This window comes from Malaya genurostris, chromosome 1 (genome assembly GCF_030247185.1).
Source record: "Malaya genurostris strain Urasoe2022 chromosome 1, Malgen_1.1, whole genome shotgun sequence".
Lineage (NCBI taxonomy): Eukaryota > Metazoa > Arthropoda > Insecta > Diptera > Culicidae > Malaya > Malaya genurostris.
This window is the reverse complement of record NC_080570.1, coordinates 162,395,285-162,417,815: the sequence shown is the minus strand read 5'-3', so window position 1 is coordinate 162,417,815 and position 22,531 is coordinate 162,395,285. Positions and strand designations below refer to the sequence as shown.

The 22,531-nt window shown below is 39.3% G+C and overlaps 1 long non-coding RNA gene across 1 annotated transcript in view; it reads right to left on the bottom strand.

The window, feature by feature from the left end:
- LOC131426562 (uncharacterized) overlaps nt 1-13,958 on the bottom strand; it is a 55,185-nt gene extending 41,227 nt beyond the window's left edge. The window contains exons 1-2 of the long non-coding RNA XR_009229106.1: nt 13,875-13,958; nt 13,321-13,757 (exon numbers count right to left, since the gene is read on the bottom strand). This is a non-coding gene — a long non-coding RNA (uncharacterized LOC131426562). The remainder of the gene's footprint in view (nt 1-13,320; nt 13,758-13,874) is intronic.
- Nucleotides 13,959-22,531: the final 8,573 nt, after the last annotated feature.

Sequence of the window (22,531 nt, the reverse complement as noted above, 5' to 3'; positions counted from 1 at the left end):
GTCCAAGTCCAAGTCCAAGTCCAAGTCCAAGTCCAAGTCCAAGTCCAAGTCCAAGTCCAAGTCCAAGTCCAAGTCCAAGTCCAAGTCCAAGTCCAAGTCCAAGTCCAAGTCCAAGTCCAAGTCCAAGTCCAAGTCCAAGTCCAAGTCCAAGTCCAAGTCCAAGTCCAAGTCCAAGTCCATGTCCAAGTCCATGTCCAAGTCCAAGTTCAAGTCCAAGTCTATGTCCAAGTTGAAGTATAGGTTCAAACCAAACTCATATTTCAAATTCAAGTCCGTGTCCAAATCCTAGCCCAGTTCTAAGTCGATGTCCATGCCCAAGTCAAAGTCTAGGTCCAATTCTAATCCCAAATTCAAATCCAAGTCCAATTTCAAGTTCAAACCCAAATCCAAGTCCATATTCAAGTTCAAATCCACGTCTAAGTTCAAGTCGAAGTCCAAGTCCAATTCCAAATCCGAGTTCAAATCCAAGTCCAATTCTAAATCCGTGTCCAAATTCAACCCCAATTCTAATTTTAAGTCCAAGCCAAAGCCCAAGCCTAAGTCCAAGTCCAATTCCTAGCCCAAGTCCAAGTTCAATTCCGAGTCCGAATCCAAGTCCAATCCTGATTTCAAGTTCAAATCTAAGTCCAAGTCTAAGTTTAATCCCAACTCCAATTTCAAGTTCAAGTCCGTGTTCAAATCCAAATCCAATACGAACACCTCGTCCAAATCCAAGCAAAATTAAAAGTTTAAATCCAAGGAAAAAATACAAGGCCTATTTCATGTCCAAATGCAAGTTCAAGGCCAATTCCTGAGTTCTGAAACTTGAATTTGGGACCTGTAATTGAGTTTTAGAACTGATTCTAACTTCTTCAACAGGATCTGGATACAGTTTTTAAATTTGAATCCGGAACCTAAATTCTGAACCTGGATTCTGGATCTGGACATGAAATTTGAACCAGGCTTTTGATCCGACTTCTGAACCTGCAATTAGACCTGGATTCCTACATTCTGGACATCGAATCGAATTCTGGACCTGAATTACGAGCCTCAATTTTGAACCTCAGATCCTTGACCTAAACTCTGGATCTGCATTTAGGACTTGAATTTCAAACCTAAATTCTGGATCTGGCTTCTGACTCTGGATTTTATTTCTAAGTTGTTAGACTACATTTTGAACATGGATTCCGAATTCGGTATCTGGAACGAAATTCGGTATCTGGACACGAACCGAACCGAACCGTAGATTCGGGACCGCGAACTAAAATCTGGATCTGAATTCAAAACCTGGATTCTGGACCCAAATTCTCAACCTAAATACTAAAAAATTAATTTTTTTTATCTGGATTTCGAACCTAGAAAATTCCGGATCTGGACACGAATTCTGGACTCAAATTACAAACCAGAGTTCTGAATTTTGAAACTCGAACTAAATTCTGGATCTGGATTTAGGACTGCTAAGCCTGGATTTTTACCAGGGTCTGGTTCCAGCACCTGGATTCTGGACCTGAATTCTGATGCTGAGTTAAGGACCAGGAGTCTGGCTCTGATTTCTAGATCTCAATTCCAAGTCTGAACTCTGAATCTGGATGCAGAACTTTGGTCTGAACTCTGAATCCGCATTTTGGATTTGAATTCTGATCCTGGATCTTCACCAGGGACTGTATTCCGAACGAGAATTTCAAACCTAAATTTTTGGATCGGGACTTGGATTCTGACCCGAATCAAGGACCTGAATTCTGGCTCTGGATTTTATTTTTGTACCTGAACCTGAATTCCGAACCTGTAATTAAATTCGGTATCTGAACTTGAATTCTAAACCAGGATTCGAGACCGCGAACTAATTTTTGGAACTGCATTTTGTGGCTTGGAACTTGGATTCTGAACCTGAAGTCTAAACCTAAACTCTGGATTCTGCCCCGAGTCCAGGACCTGGTTTCCGGCTTTCCGGAATCTTATTCTTAATGTCAAACTTCAATTTTGGACCTGAGATCCGAACCTGGACTCGGGATCTGCATTTTTTGACTTGCATTCTGAGTCTGCATTTTTACCTGGGTCTGAATTCCAAACCTGGAACTAAACTCTGGACTTGAAATCGAATTCTTGAGCTTGGACCAAACTCTGGATCAGTATTTTGGATTTGAACTCCTGGATTTTCATTGGGACTGGATTCTGGACTTAAATTTTAAACCTTAATTTTAAGTCTGGACCTGGATTCTGACCCAAATTAAGGACCTGAGTTCTGGTTCTGGATTTTTTTTTCCTAAATTCCTGAAACGATTTCTGAACCTGAAAAAATGAACCAGGATTGACCAGGTGACTTCTGAGTCTGTATTTTTACTAGGGTCTTAATTCAGAACCTGTAGTCTGAAGTCAAATTTTAATTTTGGACCTAAGATTCGAATCTGGAACTGATTTTGAATTTTCATCTGGGGCTGGATTTTGGACTTGAATTTCAAACCCAAATTGAGGATCTGGATTCTGGCTTCGGATTCTGATTCTTAATTCTAAACCTTAATTTTGAACCTGGACCCCGGATCTGTAACTAAATTCGTTATATGGATACAATTTCTGGACCTAAATTCCGAATCTGATTTCTGAACATAGATTCGGGACCGCAAACTAAACTTTGGATCTGCATTTTGTGACATTTTAGGGCTTGGATTCTGAACCTGTAGTCCAAATCTAAACTCTGGATTCTGACTCGAATGCAGGATCTGGATTCCGGCTCCGGATTATACTTCTCAACTCTAAACCTTTGTTTTAGATCGGGCACGAATTCTAGACCGGAATTCTGAACCTGAATTTGGAATCGCTAAAAAACTAAACTCTCTTGCATTTAGGACTCCTGAGGTTGGATATTTACCAGGGTCTGGATTCAGCACCGGGACAAGAATTCTAAACTTACGTTCCGGATCTCTGGATGTGCATTTTAGGATTGAATTCGGATCCAGATTCTTGAATTCTAAATATAGATTCTGAATCCAGACCTAAATTCTGAACCTGGATTCGGGATCTTGGTCTTAACTCTAGATTTGCATTGGGATTTGATTTCTGAACCTGGATTTTCGACCTGGATCTGGGTTCAAACCCTGGGTTCTGGACTTGAATTCTAAGCTTAAATTCTGACCCTGGAACTGGAAACTGAACGTGAATCCAAGAGCCAGATGTTTTACACTGGATACTGGACCTAAATTGTGGAACTGCTTCCTAAACCGGGATTCTGGATCTAGATGGAGTTGGATTCAGGGTCTGGAGTAAAATAATTATAACACATGGGCTGAAAAGTCCCGGGCAACAAAAACAAAAAGAAAACATTTTTTTTGGATAAAAATTGACTTCATTCATCAACGTGATCTCCATCAAGAGCAACGCAAACATTTCAGCGCCGTTCTAACATTTCAATATCACTTTTGTAGAATGATTTATCTTTTGCCTCAAAATAGGCCTCAATTTCAGTGATAACCTCTTAATTAGTGCGAAATTTCTTACCGGCGAGCATTTTTTCGGGTCAGGGCGAACATCCAGTAGTCGCTGGGAGCCAATTTTGGTGAATACGGTGGTTGCGGGAGCAATTCGAAGTTCTATTCATGTGGTTTTGCCGTTGTTTGGATTGACTTGTGACACAGTCAAATTTTTCTCCTTTGCCATATGCGGTCGTTTCTTTGCTATTTCAGCCATCAAACGCTTCAATAACGCTATATAATATTAACTGGTAAAGGTATTTCCTTTCTCAAGATAGACGATAAATATTGCACCACGCACATCCCAAAATACCGAGGCCATAACCTTTCCAGCCGATGGTTGTGCTTTCGGGCGCTTTGGACGCGGATCATCAGTTGCTGTCAACTCAGATGACGATCGTTTTGATTTCGGAGTGAAGTGATGATTCCATGTTTCATCCATTGTCACATATCGACGCAAAAATTCCGGATTGTTACGTTTGAACATGGCCAAACACTGCTCAGAATTATCAACACGTTCTCGTTTTTAGGTCAACAGAGTGAGCAAACGCATAAAAAGTCCCAGAAAGTTGATTTTTCAAAAAATAAAATTTTTTTTTTAGATGACACTAAATCTCGACGCTTCATGCAGTTTTAAGAGTTTCGGCATCAAAAAAAATTTTTGATTTTGAAAATTCAGCCATTTCTGAGAAAACTGAGCGCGTTCAAATATCTTCGAAAAGTGCACACACATACACACACAGACATTTTCCGATCTCGTCGAACTGAGTCGAATGGTATATAGCACTATGAGTCTCCGAGGCTCCGTTCGAAAGTCGGTTTTTCCAGCAATTCTAATACCTTTCTATAGAGAAAGGCAAAACGGTAACTACAATAAAACTAGTGCCATCTATGTGTTAGGCGCGGGACTTTTCAACCCATGTGTTAAAGAAATGAAACCTGGCACAATTCACACAACAATACACTGAGGTCTTTTTTTATGCGGTTTTTTACGCGACTTTTTTTATGCGAAGTTTCAGAGTTATGCGGTTTTTTTATGCGAATTTTCAGAGTTATGCGGTACGTAAATTCGCATAAAAAAGACTTCAGTGTATATCAACTTAATGAGAACGTTTTTAGATATTCAGAAGTATGAAGAAACGTGTTAATTTTGTTTCCTATTTACGTCATCCGACTATGGGTCTGACATTATCCACTCACTTTTTTTTAAAATGCGATCAATTTATAGCTATTACTAGCACGAGTATCAAGTTCACAAGTTTTTCGGACACTGGAATTATTTCGGCTCAGCGTAAGTCCGGTTCTAATCCATTCTGTGTCCAAAACCAATCGGTTGACCCTTTTGCCATCGCCGGGGACCGGGCGAGTGATGGTGGACCCAAAAGACGGGCGGAAACGGAAATATTAAATATGTTTCCGAGTGAGCACGTTCTCGTTCAAATTTTATGAGCTCACCGGAGGTAAATAATCCCTTCGTATCTGGGTATGCTCAGAATGCGGTGAAAGAACGGGACAGCAGTACAGTACAAAGAAAGCAATGGCTTTTTCGTGAAGAAACTCGCCACTCGTCTTGAAGTTTTTTTTTCTGTCTCCCCCGGTTCTGAACCCGGTATGGTCACACACCAATAACCCAACAGAAGCCAATTTAGTATTCAAATTTATGAAACCCGCCAGCTGGTTGGTAAGTGGTTGGGTTACATCGTTGGGGCCGCGGCTCGAGTTTTGCGGAAAATTCAATTTGTTCGATCGTTTCCAACTTCGCCTTCAACACGGTCCAGTACAGAACCGATTCCGGTGGGCACATTCCACATCCGTGTACATCATCCGATGTGAGTGATGATAGTCCCTTCGGGAGCTGCATCCATTTAATGCTCATCTCGTCGCGTCTCCGTAATCTACAGCAGCCGGACGACACGTTTGCAATCGATTATCCAAAGTTGCGTACGGTTTTTCTGCAGCAGCCGGATAACCACCCGATCGGAATGCGTTGAGAGTGTAGACCGGCATCAAAGTAGGCGGACAGAAATGTAAATTTCATGAAACTGATCTGATTATCATTCAGTCCGGTCTGAGGTGCCGAGGCGCCGAGGTGCCACAGAAGCTGTGAAGAGAGATAGAGCTCTAAAACACACATCTACTAGTAGAACGGGAACGCCTTTTGACATGCAAATAAATGTTCCCACATGGACCAACTTTACTAGAGCTTGCAACTAACTGTCCGGATACGCATCGCATGGATTTGCAGTGCCGTGCTTCAGTGCTGCCAGATTTGTTCTATTCTCATTTTGACTTGTTCAGTGGAAAAATGAAACTGAAACTCTTCGGATGGCAACACTGCCCCTCCCCGAAATCATTTCGCACGCATTTCCAGCTAACAATTTATGTGTTCTGCACGAGTGTGTGAATAACTGGATAAAGTACTTCCAGTTCAAGCTCATCATCCTCAGCATCCTCATCATCATCATCATCATTGCTATCAGCATAAACCGGTTCATCGAGAGGCCCCCATTCGGGACGAGTTAGGTTCTAAAGGCGATACGACTTCCTGTGCTGCACTGAACGACTAAACAGGTGGAACAAAGCAAAAGTGACGAACGGTGGAGGAGGAGAAGGGAATCTTGCCCCCGCGGGATCGTTTCACACCACATTCATGACATAGCTGACTGTGGCTGTGGCACTTCAACCGAAACGGGGGCGTTATTCCGCAGAGAATCCTCTTCGTTTAACTGATTTTCTCGAGCTGTGACCGACTGTCATTCGGTTTGGCAGCAGCAGCACCACACACAGGATGAAGTGTCTCTTAGTAGGCGACGATTCTGAATAACTGTGTTCTACACGATGTGTGTATGTTGTCTGTTTCTGATTTGTCTGTGTCGTAGCCGATGACGAGGGGTGAACGGAGGAGTGGTCGAGTATTGATTCCAAACCTGGGGAAACAAAAAAAAAAACGAAAACTACCGGCAGTCTCCCCATCGATACAAATCCTGTCACGGAGAGAAGTTCAATTTTAATTGAGAACTGACGAACCCCCTTCCCTGGTATGTCAAGTCCAGGATCCAGGCCCACAACCGATCGCCAGCCGGTCTCAGCTTCGAAGAGGATAGTTGAATGTGTAAATTACTCCCCTGTCATTTGTTATTCAAATTTTCTGAATTTCATTTGAACGATTTCATTACACTCACACTCTGTCTGTTTATCTATTTGTCTGTCATTTTGTCTGTCTGCCTCATGTGAATGGCAAAACGGAACGATCGGGGCGAGAGGGATTGTTAAGTGGGAGCAAACGCTGGGAAATTGGTGGGGGGGTCATTGTTGTGACCAGATCTAACGACTCGTTCGTTCGTTCGTTTGTGGTTGATGTTGGTCTTCCGTTCCTTCCACGGCCGGCTTCGGGTTTTGCCTGATTATTATCGGTGTCGTGCCAATGAATGCTGCTGCCCTTTCTGGCTGTTATAAGATGTGTTATCGATTGGCTATTGCTCAATTGCTGGGTTGAACGACGTGATCAGGATACGCAAAAAAGTGGTTTAAAAAAGAGTAAATTTGGTACAACATTACTAAATTGAATATTTTACCTGTTTTAATCCACTCAATGGAGCTCAGTTCGCTTTCGCATCTCATTCAAGTCAGTCGATATAACAAAACCGCTTACGTTCGGGACGGAAGAATCCAAGTACAGTATTGTGTAGTGAACAATAGAACGACCTCGAAATGAGTGAACCAAACGAACAAAAGCTACCGCCGACACGAAAGAATACAATTGGTGTTGACTTCAGGCAGTGCAAAATTCGAACTTCGTTACGAGAACTTGAAGGTTTGCTTAAGGAGCACATGCATCTTGACATTCAACGCGCGCTTTACTTCAATGCAATAAGACAAATAATGTTGTTTACATCCAGTTTTATAAAGAGTTGGATGCAATTCAATTCGCAAAAGACAATAATACTGTGCATTACGTGGAGCACGAGAACATTAAGTTCGCAACTGTCTATTTAAAAGGGCTAAACTTTTTTAACCAATTTTCTTCAGAGGTTTTGTCGAAAAATGATAAATATTTAATTTGAATTTTTGTTTTTGAAATTCGATATTTTGAGAGAACGATTCGATACTGGAACCGGTATTCAAAATCAGTGTAGCTGAAGTCAGATAAATTCACCTGAGGAGTTGTATAATTTAAATTTGATTCAAAATGTTCGAAATTCAGCGCAGACTGACTAAAAAGCAAGATGCTTCATAGAATCTTAAGACCTTTCATTCGGATTTTAGATGGTTCATAGATTTCATTTGAATCTTAGATCGGTTCTGCCATCTATAAGAAAAATTAGTTACACTATTTTAATTTCGTTTGACATATCATCCTGTAGCTCAGGAACCAGAAGTCGGATCCAGACGTAATTCAGGAACTTTGTTTGGAAGCACTTCTCGTATAAATCTGAGTTTGTAGAAAATGGTTGAGTCATCTCCGAGACAATTGAGTGAAATTGTTTACCACACACGCATTTGCTGATCTCGACGAACTGATTCGAATGGTATATGGCTGTTATGCTCTTCCAGCATTCATTACTGTCAGTAGTTTAAATCAATATAATTATGCAATAATTTTTAACTCGAAAATGTTGCCATCTTGGCTATCATCTGATTTACATATGTCATATTTGATCGATTATGTTGCCAAAAATGAACAGTGCTAAAATTGGTCCGAGGCAAAATGTCATGAAAAAAGAAGCTGCACACAGTCTTTTTGGTACTTAGAAACAAATGTATGTAACAGTATAAAAATCGTGTTTGACGTTGCTCCCACGCATTGCTTTGCCATACAGCGCTAAAAATTCCTACTACTGGAATAAGGAGAAAATTCGCTTACACAAAAATATTTATATCTCCGTTAAAAATGGACGGATTTTAACAATCTATGGCTTGTTGGATAGCTATTACCATGCGGAGTCTAAGTACAAAAACATATTCTGTTTTCATGGTCAATTGTTACAGATATCGTCAAAAAACCTAAAATTTTGACATACAACTTTGTATAACTCAAAAAGTAAACATCCGATCTTAAAACCATTCAATAGCGTTCAGGGTGACGGGAAGACCCTTCATTTGCGACTAGTTTGATCAAAATCGGCCCAGCCATCTCTGAAATCTCGACTTCTTAGTTGACAACACACATACAGACACACACCCACACACACACACGGACATTTGCGCAGTTCGTCGAGCTGAATCGATTGGTACATAACACTCGAACAATTTTTCTAAAGTTTGATCGAATTCTATACCTTTTTTTTATATTCATAAAAAAGGTAAAAATACTGAAAAAATTCTTATCGCGTCCTAAGAAGAAAAAAAAGATTTTAAAAATTTAAAATCAATTTTACAAAACAAAACCAAGATAGGTGATTAAGTTTCCTACCCACTGATACAATATATTGAAAGATGGGCACTTTCAAGAAAAAAAAAAGTCAATTTTTTTCTGTGTAATACTTGGTATGGAAATTTTCCAGTATTTTTATTGGAAAATTTGACTGATTTTGTAAAATCACTGGTATAATACTTAATAAAGAAAGATAAGCCCTTTTTTAAAAACAGTCTAGATCAATTTTGGAAAAGAGGTATGCAATGTGACATTTTAGGACAAAGTCTACATGTCTGGAAAGTTTCATTCAAATCTGAGAAAGCTCTGCCAACTGCGAATACAATTTGGTGCAATTATAAAATGAATAATTTTCAACGGGTGTTCAGTAAAAAATTAAAATGATTTCAATGATTTTTTTTTTATAATTAAAGTAAAGAGCGTAATTTTTTTTCTCTCCAAAAGAATTGCTCTCTGGACTCTCTAGAAATGGGTGGCATGTTTCTTTTCGCTCGGGTGCTGTCAGTTCAATCGAAGATGGCGTCGAAACAGCAAGCACTCCGCAAGCGTGTTGTGCGGTATTACGAAACGCATGGTCATGGAGACATTATTATTGAGAGTACAAATTAGTACGGTCCGTTTTCAAAAGATGGCTCTGGCGGTAATGAACATTGAACAGTAACGGCTGATGTCGATAGGTTCAGTAGGCTAGACATCTGTAGTTTATATTCAGCTTCTTTGCCAATTAAACTACCCTACATATGAAAACACATGACGAGAAAATCCAACTGACTAGAAGAAACCAAGCATGCTTCGCTTTACTTGGCCACCAAAGCATTCAATTATACACCCTTATTCTGAATAACGACTTATCATTTTATCGATCGTATTTTATTCGTATTCCTAATAACGCTAGCAAAATCAAAGGTAGCTAGGATTCGACCGAACCATATTCGATAGAAAAATAAAATACACCGCATCACAAGTCTACCTTGCTAGCAACGGGTTGGAGTCCCGTCTCTGCGGTAACATATTCGTGGTTTTCTTTACATAGTTGCATTCGCTTGTCGTTTTTTTTTCAATCTGTTTTCCCCGTTAGATACTGATAAAATTTAAAACTAGCTCAAGATGGCTCTACGTCTTAACAAGTATAAAACAAATCATCTATTCATCAGCTCATCAACTAACCAAACCTTTGTTTCTGTATTGATGAATTTACTTTTTTTCGAATCCTCACTACAACGAACGCTTGAAACTTTCTGCAGTTAACATTCTCTAAAACTGAAACCGAAAGTCGGATCCTGATACAATAAGAACTTTTATTCGAATCTAACACGTGGATCAATACGCTCCGGGAAAGGGAAATTTGAAATTTTTAACACACTTCCAGAACTGTACTTCCAGAACTACAGGAACTCGGATCGGGGTAAACTTCAGTAGTAGTCTATGGGACCATACGGTCTTTCATTTGAGTTTGAGTTTGTGGAAATTGGTTGGGCCGTTTCAGAGATTCTGGAGTTATTTCCCGTTTTTTAGAAAACGAACCATTTTTGGTTAGCTCCGGAACCGACAACTGAGGTCCGGTATAGCCAAAATCAATAACTCAATGTGTCATGTGACTAATTAGGAAAAACTTTTTTTTTTTTTGCCAAAGCTCGATTTTATTCATCAATGTTATATCCATCATGAGCAATATATCATTCTAACGATTCTCTAACTTCACGATGCCGTGTTTGTAGATGAATTTGTCTTTTGTCGCAAAATAGGCTTCACATTCAGCAATTCCTCCTTCTTCATTTGAGTTTAGTTTCTTTCCGACGGGCTTATTTTTTTTAGATCAGCGAATAGTTGGTAGTCACTGGGGGCCAAATTTGGATTATACGATGAAAGAGGAAACAACTCGTGGAAGGTCGTTTTTCCTTTATTTTTTTTTATGTAGCATTCGCTATTAATTGATTTTCCTTTCTCAAGATAATCGATGAAAATAATGCCATGCCCGATCAGAAGGTAATAACAGAATTATAACAACTGGAGTAATTTATTTCAGAAATATTTTGTAGCAAATTTTGATATATTTTTGGCTGGTAAGCTGTTAAAATAACAAAAATCATAGCAAGAAAAGACTCTAGCGGGAACAAAATCGTAACAGATTTTGAAACGTTATTCTGAATAACTGCGTATTGGTTTCCGATCACAGTCAACTTTAGGCATCGTTTCAATCCAAAATTGTTGAATGATGTTTTTTATCAAATGAATAATTTATTTAGTGATCTGGTTTCTTGTTTTAGGTTTTTGAAATTCTGATTATTTTATTTCGATGTAAAGCAACAGAAGAACTCATTTTTCCAACTAATGAAAGTTATCATAAGTCTTGCAAACGAAAATAAAACATCATAACTTATTTTGTTATTATATTGTTATCATAATTTTTAACTTTCAACTGTTTTCATTTGTTAAATATCTCATAATAACACAAATGTTATACATATCAACTTTTGATATACTTGTGTTATGATTTTGTTATGTGCATCTGATCGGGATGTACATCCAAAACTACTGAAGCCATAATCTTCCCAGCTCTCAGATGGTGACCGTTTTGATTTCGAAGTGAAATGATATATCCATGTTTCATCCATTGTCACATATCGACGCCAAAAAAATCTGTAAACATAGCTAAACATTACTCTGAATCATCAGCGCGTTGATGTCTTTGATCGACTGTGACTAAACATGGCACTCCTATGAAAAGAGCTTTCTCATGGTCAAATGTTTATGCATAATTGTAAACACACTGCCTTCGGATTTCTTTACGGTCTCAGCGAGCTCACACAATTTTCAGTTTACGATTACGATAACCAATTCGTCGACTTTTTTATGTTTTCTGGAGCTACCACCCCAATTGGATGACCAAAACGTAACCACACAAATCCAATTAACACACGAAATTGTTTTGAATCCATTGTTTTGAAAATGACAAAAGTAGCTTCACTTAAATGGCTGTCTTTTTTTCTGACTATTTGTGATAAGTTCTGAAAGTCGGTTCTTCATAATCACCGTATGGTTTCGACAACGATGGCGCCATCTGTGTGTCAGTCACATGATTTATTGTGATGTTCAGTGATTTTTTTAAATAGTATAAGTTTTAAAATCGAAACATAGAAATATTTCCTATCAAATGATGAAATAATATTAATAACTGATACAAAACAGACTGACCTGTAAGTGTTTAAAACCTGACCACATTTCTACGTGTAGTTTTTCTTGAGTTTTTGATTTGCACCCCTAATAAGGATGTGTTCCACATCAAAAAAAAGTCTCATAAAATGCGGTTAAGGGTCTAGTGTACCACCTCTCCAAAATCGAAAATATCTCAAACTCGAGTGTGTCGAGAGAAAAAACGAGATTCTATGAAATCCCGTTTGAGAAATCCCTCCAGCAGCCAGCCGTTTTCCAATCAAACTTCATACCACCTTTGGCTACTGGACAACCACTTCGGATGCCGGATGCCGCGTGTTCGGATCATATGCGAGTGCTTTACCGGTCTTCCAGTTCGCCAGACATGGATCCCATTGCCACCGTGGCCATCGTCGCATGTGTGACTGCGACCGTCGAGTGTGTGAGTCCCGTACCAGAGCTCATCTAATCCATTACACGTCTTCTCATTCACTTTATTGGAGAACTGGGAGCGCTCCCCGGTTAAACCCGCACTCCGTTGCCTCCCAAAATAGCAAAAAAAAACTCCCGAACGATATTGATATGCCCGGAACGGTGATTTTCCGATTGAATTGCTGTTTCCCGTTTCGGTTTTATTCACCATTGATACTCCCGCCAGTACCAGCACAGAGAGAAGGAGTGTGTTGCTTCTTGCTTTATTTTATTTTTTTACTTCCTTTGGTTATTCTTTTGGCTTTTTAGTCATGCTCTTTCACACACAAATCCAAGTGTAAACACTTTCACGCTTGATTTGGTTTTCTTTCTAACCGTAGAAAAGATCCGGAATGTCCTTTTTGGTGGTTGAGTATTTTATTTTTTCATCTTTTGGTCTCCCGGGGTATGACCAGGGGTGGAACCAGGGATGCCAGATCGTGAGATTGGTCTGGAAATCTACGACAATGAGATTCTACTGCGTTTAATGTTTAGATCTAATGAACTGAATGTGAATTGGGGTAAAATAAGATAAATCCGGAAGAGATGCTTGCTCTGTTTTAAAGGATGAAAATTGGGTTCCTACAAAGATTGCACTGGTACAAAAAATTCCCTCAAAAGAATACATGGAGGATCCTACTTCAAAACATTGAACATTTCTCCAAAGAGGAACTGTCCTCCATTGCAAAGCTTTCAGAGCAAGAATGAAATCAATACCATCTGGCAACCCTTCCGTTTCATCTTTTGAACCTGAGATCACACATAAATCTTCCGCTCATTGATCGCACACACGAGGGAACAAAATCAACATGTTCGCAACCTTTCGATAACCGAACTACCACCTGCTTGACTGCCAGGGAGGAGGGCAAGGATACTTACCGTTTCGTTTCGTTTTTTTTTCGCCCTTTGCGAGATGATTCGATTCGGTTCGATTTTTCAACTTGAATCCATCGCCACCAGTTCAGTCAGTCAAAAAGGTTGCTGGAACAGATAGCGCTACCGATCGGCAGCGAAAGCATCGGGGGTTGAGAGGAGGATAAACCTCGATGAATCGTTTTGCATAAAAAATAAACTTATTCCCATTCATGGTTTTCGGTTGGACTGCCAGAAGCCAGGGGCGAGGATAATCTCGTGTCAAGCATTCCGGCAGCCTTTGGCTTTTCTTTTCGCGAAGACGACTACGGCGGCAGCGGCAACGACTTGGCTTTTAGCTTGCGGCAGTAAGATTAATGACCATTGGCGAAAGGATCCTCTTCCGAACGAGTGTCTCGTTTTGTTACTGAATGTTAGTTTCAGTTTCGATAAAACGCCGTGCCCTGCGTGACGTTGGTTGAAAGAGAAAGACGAGGGAAAAAAATCACTTAAGTGCATCATCATCATCATCATCATCATCATTATTGTCCTTTTTATGCTTTGAATTTGATTAAACTTACTGAGCGACCGAGTCTAACGGTTCCAGGGTGTTTGGCGGAATGTATTTTCTGAAGTGTCCCTTCTTCAACTATAAAACATTTAAATATTTTCGAGAACAACCAAAAGAAAAACGCAGCAAAATTCTGCTCTCGTTGATTTTGACAGCAAAACAATCGACCAAGTTGTTGATGTTGAAAATTTTGCCCACGCCTGCTATGATGGATGAGTACAGTGCACAAACAACGCTACTCATCAACAAATCAGGTAAAGACCGTGTCGCAATTCGCGCCTGTGCCTTCTTCACTATCACCACCGTCGTCGCTTACACGCTTCGTATCTTCGGCTTAGCTAATCTTGCCGAAGCAAAACTTTTATCCGAATTACGTGAGCATACTTGGGAGTATTACGTTTTTCCCTTTATGATTTCTTCATTGGTTTTTTGGGTATGTGTTTCCGATTCCACACCGTTGCCATTGCGTTGACGGTCTGCTTTTAATGAGTTGCTTGATGATCAAAACTTTTTCCGCCCCAGGTCTCCCCAAGAAAACAGCACGCGTGCTCAACCGTGAGGGCGAAAAGTTTCTTCACTTTTATTGGTGTTCTTTAATTTCTGTTGCACAACAATATTTCGAAAGCCCATCCCAAACAAAAAATGAAAAAAAAAATCCACACCAACGAAGACAACGACGACGACGACGACGGTTAACATAAACACGCAATTTGCATTAGCCTACTGGGTTTCTTTTCGCACACTGTGACACGGTGTCAGTTTTTTTTCCGCTCGCAACCAGAATACCTGCGAAGGGAGGGAGTGTGCAATTTGAGGCTTCTGTCAACTTCTGGTTTTGTTTGTGATGAATTAGGTGATGTTTTTCGGCTTTCCGGTGTTTGTTTGTGGGAACTGATTTGTCTGTTATGATTGGATAATTTCGAGTCGGGTGTTTTTGTTTCCCTTTATATTATCGAAAGATTATGCAATTACTGTGAAACCCGACTTTTGAACTGAAGATCTAGTCTCATATACTATTCGACTCAGTTAGTTAAGATCGCAAACACTTTTGTGCACGTATTTTTCGCGAAAATGGCTGGGCTGATGTTGGAAAACTTAGATTCAAATGAGAGGTCTCATGATCCTGTACAAAATTCCTTAATTTCATACTGATCCGACTTTAACTTACAGGGTGACTAACGAAAAAAAAACATATTTCTAATTATTACTAATTTTTCTCGGAGATTGCTGAATTGTTTCAAATGAAAGGACTAATAATCTCGTAAAAATTACATCACCCTGTAACTGTACAGTGCGAGAATTTCTATTTTCAAAGTGTTTTGTAGTGAACACAACTTGCTTTGCTATGATATGCCTTTTCAAAATTTACCCTCTGAGAGAGTGATAAGTTTTTAATCGTGAATATCTTTTGTTGTATCTAACGTACCAGCATGATTTCTGTTAAATGCCATCGGCAATCTATTATATCAATTTATGATAACATTTTCAGTGGTATGACATAATCACAAATAACTCGAAATTAAAGTTTTCTGAATTGTTTGGTAACAACGAGTATCAAAGAAGTATTCTCATGACGCCTTTCTCGTACCTGAGTAGGTATAAAAGGTACGTCATTCCGGTTGGTTCCGGTCCAAAGTTCAGTTCTAGTTCCAGTATCAAGATTTCAGTTCAGTATTAAATCAATTGCGTTCGCAGAGCCAGTTTCACTCCAAAAAAGATCGATTGCGTCATCCTGTGGCTGTTCGTTTGCATTGGAGCAAAATACAACGAAAAGTGAACAATGATGGGGATCATTATGCAAAATTATTCCTTCTATGAAGATTGCTTCTTTGCAAATCGGAGATAAAAATCATCAGTTTAGTGCAAATCGAGAGTTGAATATTTTTTCATTGTTCATTGGAATCCATGAAATGTCCAACCCATACGGTAGATTGATGTGATAAAACTTCTCATCAAAATTATAAAATGTATGCTGGCAACCCGGTACAGTTTGCTCATATACGAGAGAGTACAAGAGAAATACGATGCGCAAAGGGAATTGAGCGAGCCACGTGGTCGATTTAAAACTCAACACGTGGCCCTGTGTCCTCAGACCTTAATGCTAGTAATTATGCACCTTGTGTTTCCATCTAATAGAATTTCAATGGAGACGCATGATTGATTGTTATTTTTTAGAACTCGAATATTAAACTTCTCAATATTAAAAAAAATTACAAACCGAAGCCCTTAAACGTGTTAAAAAATTATTCATTTATTACTAAAAAAATCGAAAGTGTGAAAAATCATGTTTCAGCAATTTTTTATATTTTCTATTGCTAGAAAACATCTTCAAAAAATTTATACAATAGCCCAAAACATTACTGGTTTTTTCTACCTTTTCAATGGAACGGTTAATTACAAAAAAAAAACAATAAATTCAAATCAATAGATCCGTCAATATGACATTTAAAGGGTCGAAGTTTAAGAAAAACTTTCTCCAGTCCAAGCTCTTTCAAATATGGTATAACGATATGAGTTTCGCGTAAAATTTATGAGTACAAGTTTAAAATTCTTTAATGTCAGAAACATATTGGATTTCATTTACAATTTTCATTGGATTTCACATATTTTTCGTTGCAATTTTTTACACTAGAGTAGAGAAAGTGAAGCAAAATTTATAGAAAAAAAATCCAATTCTCTAATTTGATTCAAACATAACAACAATATAACAGAAATGCAAAAATATAACCTGTTTTCGGAAACCAAAAGAATCTAACAAGAAGTAATGTCAGGCTTTAATAGAAAACTTCTTACAAACTCAGACAGGAAAAAGAAACTAGAAATTAGAAACGACGAGAAAAACGACTCACCTTCATCTCGCCTCCCTCCCACAGTTCACCTTCCGGAAATGGCAATCATTGCACTGAATTCTCGTAACCATCACCCACCCTCCCCCCAGAAACTGAGTTCCGAGCTCTTTGCCCCGATAGCATCAAACCAGGCAAACTGCAGCCACTACTTGAAAACAAATTAATCCCTTTTCAGCACCAACACCTTGTTCTTCGTTTGCTTCAAGCAGTTCTCTGTGCATCCGTTCGGTCAGGACGACGGACTCTTTTGACCACCTGGAATCTCTGCACCACCTGCCCTTCACCACCTCCAACGACTACCCGGTTACTTTTATTCGGTCAGAGTAAGACCAGCAAAATAAAAAAAAGGCAAAACAACTGATGAGCTCAAAAACAGCAAGAAACAAAAGCAAAGCTTAACTTAATCACCAACTTCCAGTTCTGCCCGTTTTCGCAGGGTTCGTTTTTTGGTAGAGGAGGGGGGTAGAGCAGGAGGGAGAAAACTTTTTAGCCCTGCTAGTTCTGCTGCCCTAATCCAAGCTGCTGCTGCTGCTGCTGCTGCTGTCCCACCTTCTGTCAGAACTTGTGCATGTTGAACTTTCGGTACGGTTCGGAGGAACGGATCTAAGTTGGCCCTGGCTGCTGATGTTTGATTATAAAAAGCAGCAATTGAAGCCAAAGCCGAACGGTTGGGAAATAGAGAGAGCCCTTTTCTAATAAGTCCATTCTGGATTTAGTTTTTGGGGGTTTTACTTCTCTCATTTCGTTTTGTGGTTTGCCGGAAGTCGAGCAAGTGGTTGAATAAGGTAAGGATGTTTCTTTCCGATGCGATACAGTGTGGTTAAAGTTCTAAGTAGAATCGTAACAGCAGCCATGCAGTTACGAGTTCTGTACGATAGGAATCGGCCTTGGAATCTGGCGAAATCGAAGATTTTTTATAAATAAACGGCATCATTTGTGAACAAAACTAAAATTGCAATCTGGATTGCTAGTGGGTTAGTGATTAAGAAAAAATTAAAATATTTCACTGACTGACTGACATTGAGTGAAATCAATTTTTGGTGATACTACAAGCAGTGATGGCATTTCACCAGAGTGATACACGCTGGTGTACGATTCTTGTCTACACAGGGGATGCAAAAAGCGAAAATCACACAAAAACGAAGGCGTACTTCTTCCCAGTGTCGAATAGACAGAATTTGAGTGTGTTCTTGTGGTTGAAGCAGCTGGTGTGAGTGAAACACATTCTCTTCGCACGAATCGCTCTCACGCGCTCTTCACAATCTTTTTTCGCAGCAAGAAAAAACTGCCCCACGCTTCTCTTATGCGAACCGTACACCAGAGTCCTCACCGGCGTGCACACTTCGGAGAAAATATCTTCATCCGCCTCAGAGAATTTCCGAGCTCTGCTCTAGCAATTTGGTGTGATATACTGATAGAGTTGAAAAAGATTAAACACTCGCTCTCACTTCATATAACAGTGTGAAAGAGAAGAGCTCTCGGTGATGTTGTCAGTGCGAGGGAAGGAATTATATTTGCTCTTCGTCACACAGAGGCTTTTAGATCGATGATGACGTCGAAAGAATAGCAAGTGCGAAAAGCAATTGTGTGCGGTCGCAATGAACATCCAGATCTGTCAGTAAGATAACTTGCTAAATAGCTTGGTTTTCCTGCACTGTCCATAACATTCTTAAATCATTCCAAACACGTTTGACAACACCCAGAAAGGCTGGAAACGGGACAAAAACGGATCTCAGACTAGACTGTTTCGGTACGTACTATGGATAGAAAAATAAATATGTCTCCAACTTTCGTACATGCTTCCAAGCTCCGGCAAGGTATGAAGCCGTTCAAGCTGAAAACTATACCGAACCGTAATGATAAACAGAATGTGACGGCTAAAACCCGGGCTCTCGCATGTTGTATTGCGTATTGTATTGACGTAGTTTTCCTGTGTGATAATGGACGATCAAACTTTTGTTGCTGGAAAACTTTGAGCTGCTGAGTATTTTGTGCTACCATGCAACGGAACGACGTAGAGGAGTATTGGAAGACGAAGATAATGACCAAATTTCCCCAGCAAATATTTGGTTCGGCAGGCAATATGCAGCTGAGGTTTTCAACGGTAAACGAGAAAATATACTGTGAATAATACCTAAAAAAAAGCGATGGTTACCACAGCAATGACACTCCTTCGCTATTCTGGCCTTGTCACTACGCCAAATATGCTTTGGAATGGTATAAAGCGAATGGAGTCCATGTTGTACCGAAAGAGGCGAATCCACCTAATTGCGGTATTGAGTTCTCTCAATATGATTTATTTTGAAAAAAGTTTCGGAAATCTTAAATAAACAAAAACAGCTATATTGAAGCTAAAGACAAGTCTGCACAGACCATAATGGCTGGAGATAACTCCTCAAAAGTTCGTAGTTTCTTCATGCAGCCTAGTTAAGTAACTGTAATTAGTTCGCAAGATGACTAATAATGCACAATTAAATGAATGAAAAATGTATCTTGGATTGAGCTAACAAAATAAATGTTTATTATCAATTGAACCTCAAACAAAGCGAGAAATTCCAATATATTCCTTATTTGCATGGGAGCGGGTCATTTCGCCGAATGCCATTTCGCCGAAAGTCTTTTAGCCGAATGCCATTTCGCCGAAAGTCTTTTTTCCGAATGAGTCATTTCGCCGAAAGTCGTTTCGATGAAAGGGTCATTTTTTTAGGGTTAAAAATATGTTTTTGCTTCTATATCTCCGCATGTGGCACAGCCACATAACCGAAGCCAAGATGGCTCGGCGGCACAAAGCCGCCGAGGCGAGCCCAGCTGAGTTAGCCGCCGACCCGCCGTCGGAAGCGGCGGCCTCTTGCATACAAACCTGTAACCGCTTCGTTTGCCCGGTTTACTCAAACCTGTTCAGTTAGGTCCGAACGAGCGGTAGCGAGGTCGGATAACATACGAACAAAACGATGTGGCGAAGTCGCATTAGATATTTTTCCATCTGCAATCATTTATCGGAAAATTCCGCAAACAATTGCCTGATAGCTACACTAATAAAGTCACAAGTTATTTTGGGAATTGGATCATGGATCATGAATAAATCTACAAAAATTATTCAAGTCTCTGGATCATATCAGAAGTACGATTGTAGGTGAACAAAACGGAAGTAAACATAATCATTTTTTATATGTCTTTTTTATCAATTCCAATTACGATATTAAGATTAATGACGAATTCGGCCAAATTACCCTTTCGGCGAAATGGCTTCCGGCGAAATGACTTTCGGCGAAATGGCATTTGGCGAAACGGCTTTCGGCGAAATGACCCTGATCCCTTTTACATACTGTATTCTGTTGAAAAATAATTCTATTAGAAATTTTGATGTCCTGAAAAGAGCAGTTTTATTTTGTTGATTTTAGTTTCCACGAAAGGTGAGACCAATCCGACTAAATAGTGACATTTTAAAAAGTGAAAGAAATAACTCAAAATTATAGTTTTCGAAAATGTTTGATATCGACGAGTTTAAAAGAGGCAAACTCATGACTCTTGTTTGTCTTTCTCGTACTCGACGATTACCTTCTAACGTTACCAACCTGGTATGAAATGTAAAAATCGACACGTTCAATTTATTCTAGCCTGCGCAGTTGACTTTTAACGTCAGAAAATTAATTATTAAAGCACATTCTGATCTTTCCTTCCATTGAAAATATTGTAATTCGTTCCGTGTGTACTTCCCCAGACGAGCAATGTTCTACTTTCTTCTGTCCTGTGTTATAAATTTATGTTTTAGAATAAGTGGAAGTTAGAACCGTTAGAATTCTGGAAGTAAGGAAATAATTTCTTGCACATTTCACACGATATATCAACCTATGAAAACGGTTATGGATATTCAGAAGTGTGAAGAAACGTGTTTGTTATATTTGTATGCACGTTATCCAGTTATGTCTCTGACAGTTCCTCCCACTTTTGTTTGCACTTTCCGTCAAATCATTGTAGCTCGGAAACGGCAATAAACTCGGATTCGGTGGATCACTATTTAAAGGGCTACAGTCTTATCTAATTGGTCGTGAATAATGTTAGTGAAAATCGGAGACTGAGTAACAACACCTTTTGCAGTCTGCTCTGGAGAACCTCAAGGCAGTCACTTAGGGCTATTTATATTTTTACTCTACCTTAACGATCTAAACTTTCTATTGAAATGTCACAAGCTATCTTTCGCGGACGATTTCAAATTATATTATCAGAAAAAATGAAAAAAAATGGAAGACACTATATTCACGTACTGATGCCATGACAATAGGATGGTTTTAAATGCATCAAAGTGTTCAGTCTTGTCGTTTACACTCGCTAATTAAGTACGGTTATAACATCTCACACTATCTGCTCAAACGTGAGTCTTTCGTGAAGAATTTAGAACGTTTTGTCGATACTAAACTGCATTTCAAAAGTCGATATCGATTATGTGATTTCTAAGGCACGTCTTTGAAATTGCTTTTCACGCATCGATTGTCCCGAGCCTCTCAAGATGATTTATCTCGACATTCGTCGTCATAATTTACGCTCTCATCCCTTATTGAATGAAGGGATGAACACTTTTGTAGCTCCAAATTCTTCGATTTCCATCTGCCTAGTAATGCAATCCAACGATTGTTTCTAGTTCACTTGTCAGATTAGCTTCAGAATTAGTATTAGCTTGTAAGGAAAAATGGTTTATTTGATGTATCATTGAAGTTTACGATATATGTATTATTTGAATGTGAAAAATCTGTTGGAACAAAAAGTGAGGAGGTTTGATGCCTGTTGGAGACAGAGATCAAATGAGTTTCATCTCCAGCGGTCTTTTCCCTACAATACAGTTCTTGATTAAAAATAGCCTTTTCAGCAAAAGGGTATGATTCTAGACACACATAAAAAGCTATAAATTTTGTTTTAGTGACCTTCCTTCCACCTTCCTAGCCGTTTTCAAGATATTTTGTCTTGAAATTAAATGAACTCAGCCTAACTTCATGACCGCTCCGCTCCAGTTAGCCTCCTTGGGCCGCTTAGGATCTTAGTCCTTTGTCGGGTAATCATTCTGTTCTCTGGGATATAATAACAGTTCTAGATTGCGTTTACAGTAACTAACCGACACCACCAAAAGTGCAACCGATTCTGCATCAGCATAACCAATCATGATTCCGAAGTGCACTCGCGTTTGTCATTTTATTCCTCAGTATGCATGTGCAGCAACCAGCAAACAGGAAGGAAATATTTTTCATGAGTAGAATTTTACTCAAACTGTGGCATAAATACGTTTGGTATCGGTTCGCTCGCGCACCTTTACTTTTCAGTCATCCAGAACCATTTTATTTAGTTTTTGAGGTTGTCTTTTGTAACCCCATCGGAAGACCGGCCGGATCACCACAAAACTCTTGAAAACAATATTTCATGGTGTTATTTGAAGGAGTACTAGCCTCATAATGATTATTCGACTTTCGTCTCCCAACAATGTTATGGAAGGAAAGGAAATATTTTTTTTATAACCTTTTATAAAATAAAAATTGCATAATTTACAAAGAAAGTGCTTGATTTCGGGAGGGTCCTCCGATTTGAACGAAATTTCGTGCAAAAATACATTCCCCGTTTTTAATCAGTCTTGAGTCAAATTGGTCTCCCCATCCGTGCAAAACGAAATGGGTCGAATTTTTCTAGAAGGGAAGAGGAAACTCGACGCAACGACTGTTTTTGATTTTCGAATTCATTCCTACACCGTGATCTTAACTGAAACGTTGCCAACAATAAACTGGCAAAGTTAGGACTCGATCAGTGGCGCGACATGTGTTGACAAGTTCAGCCC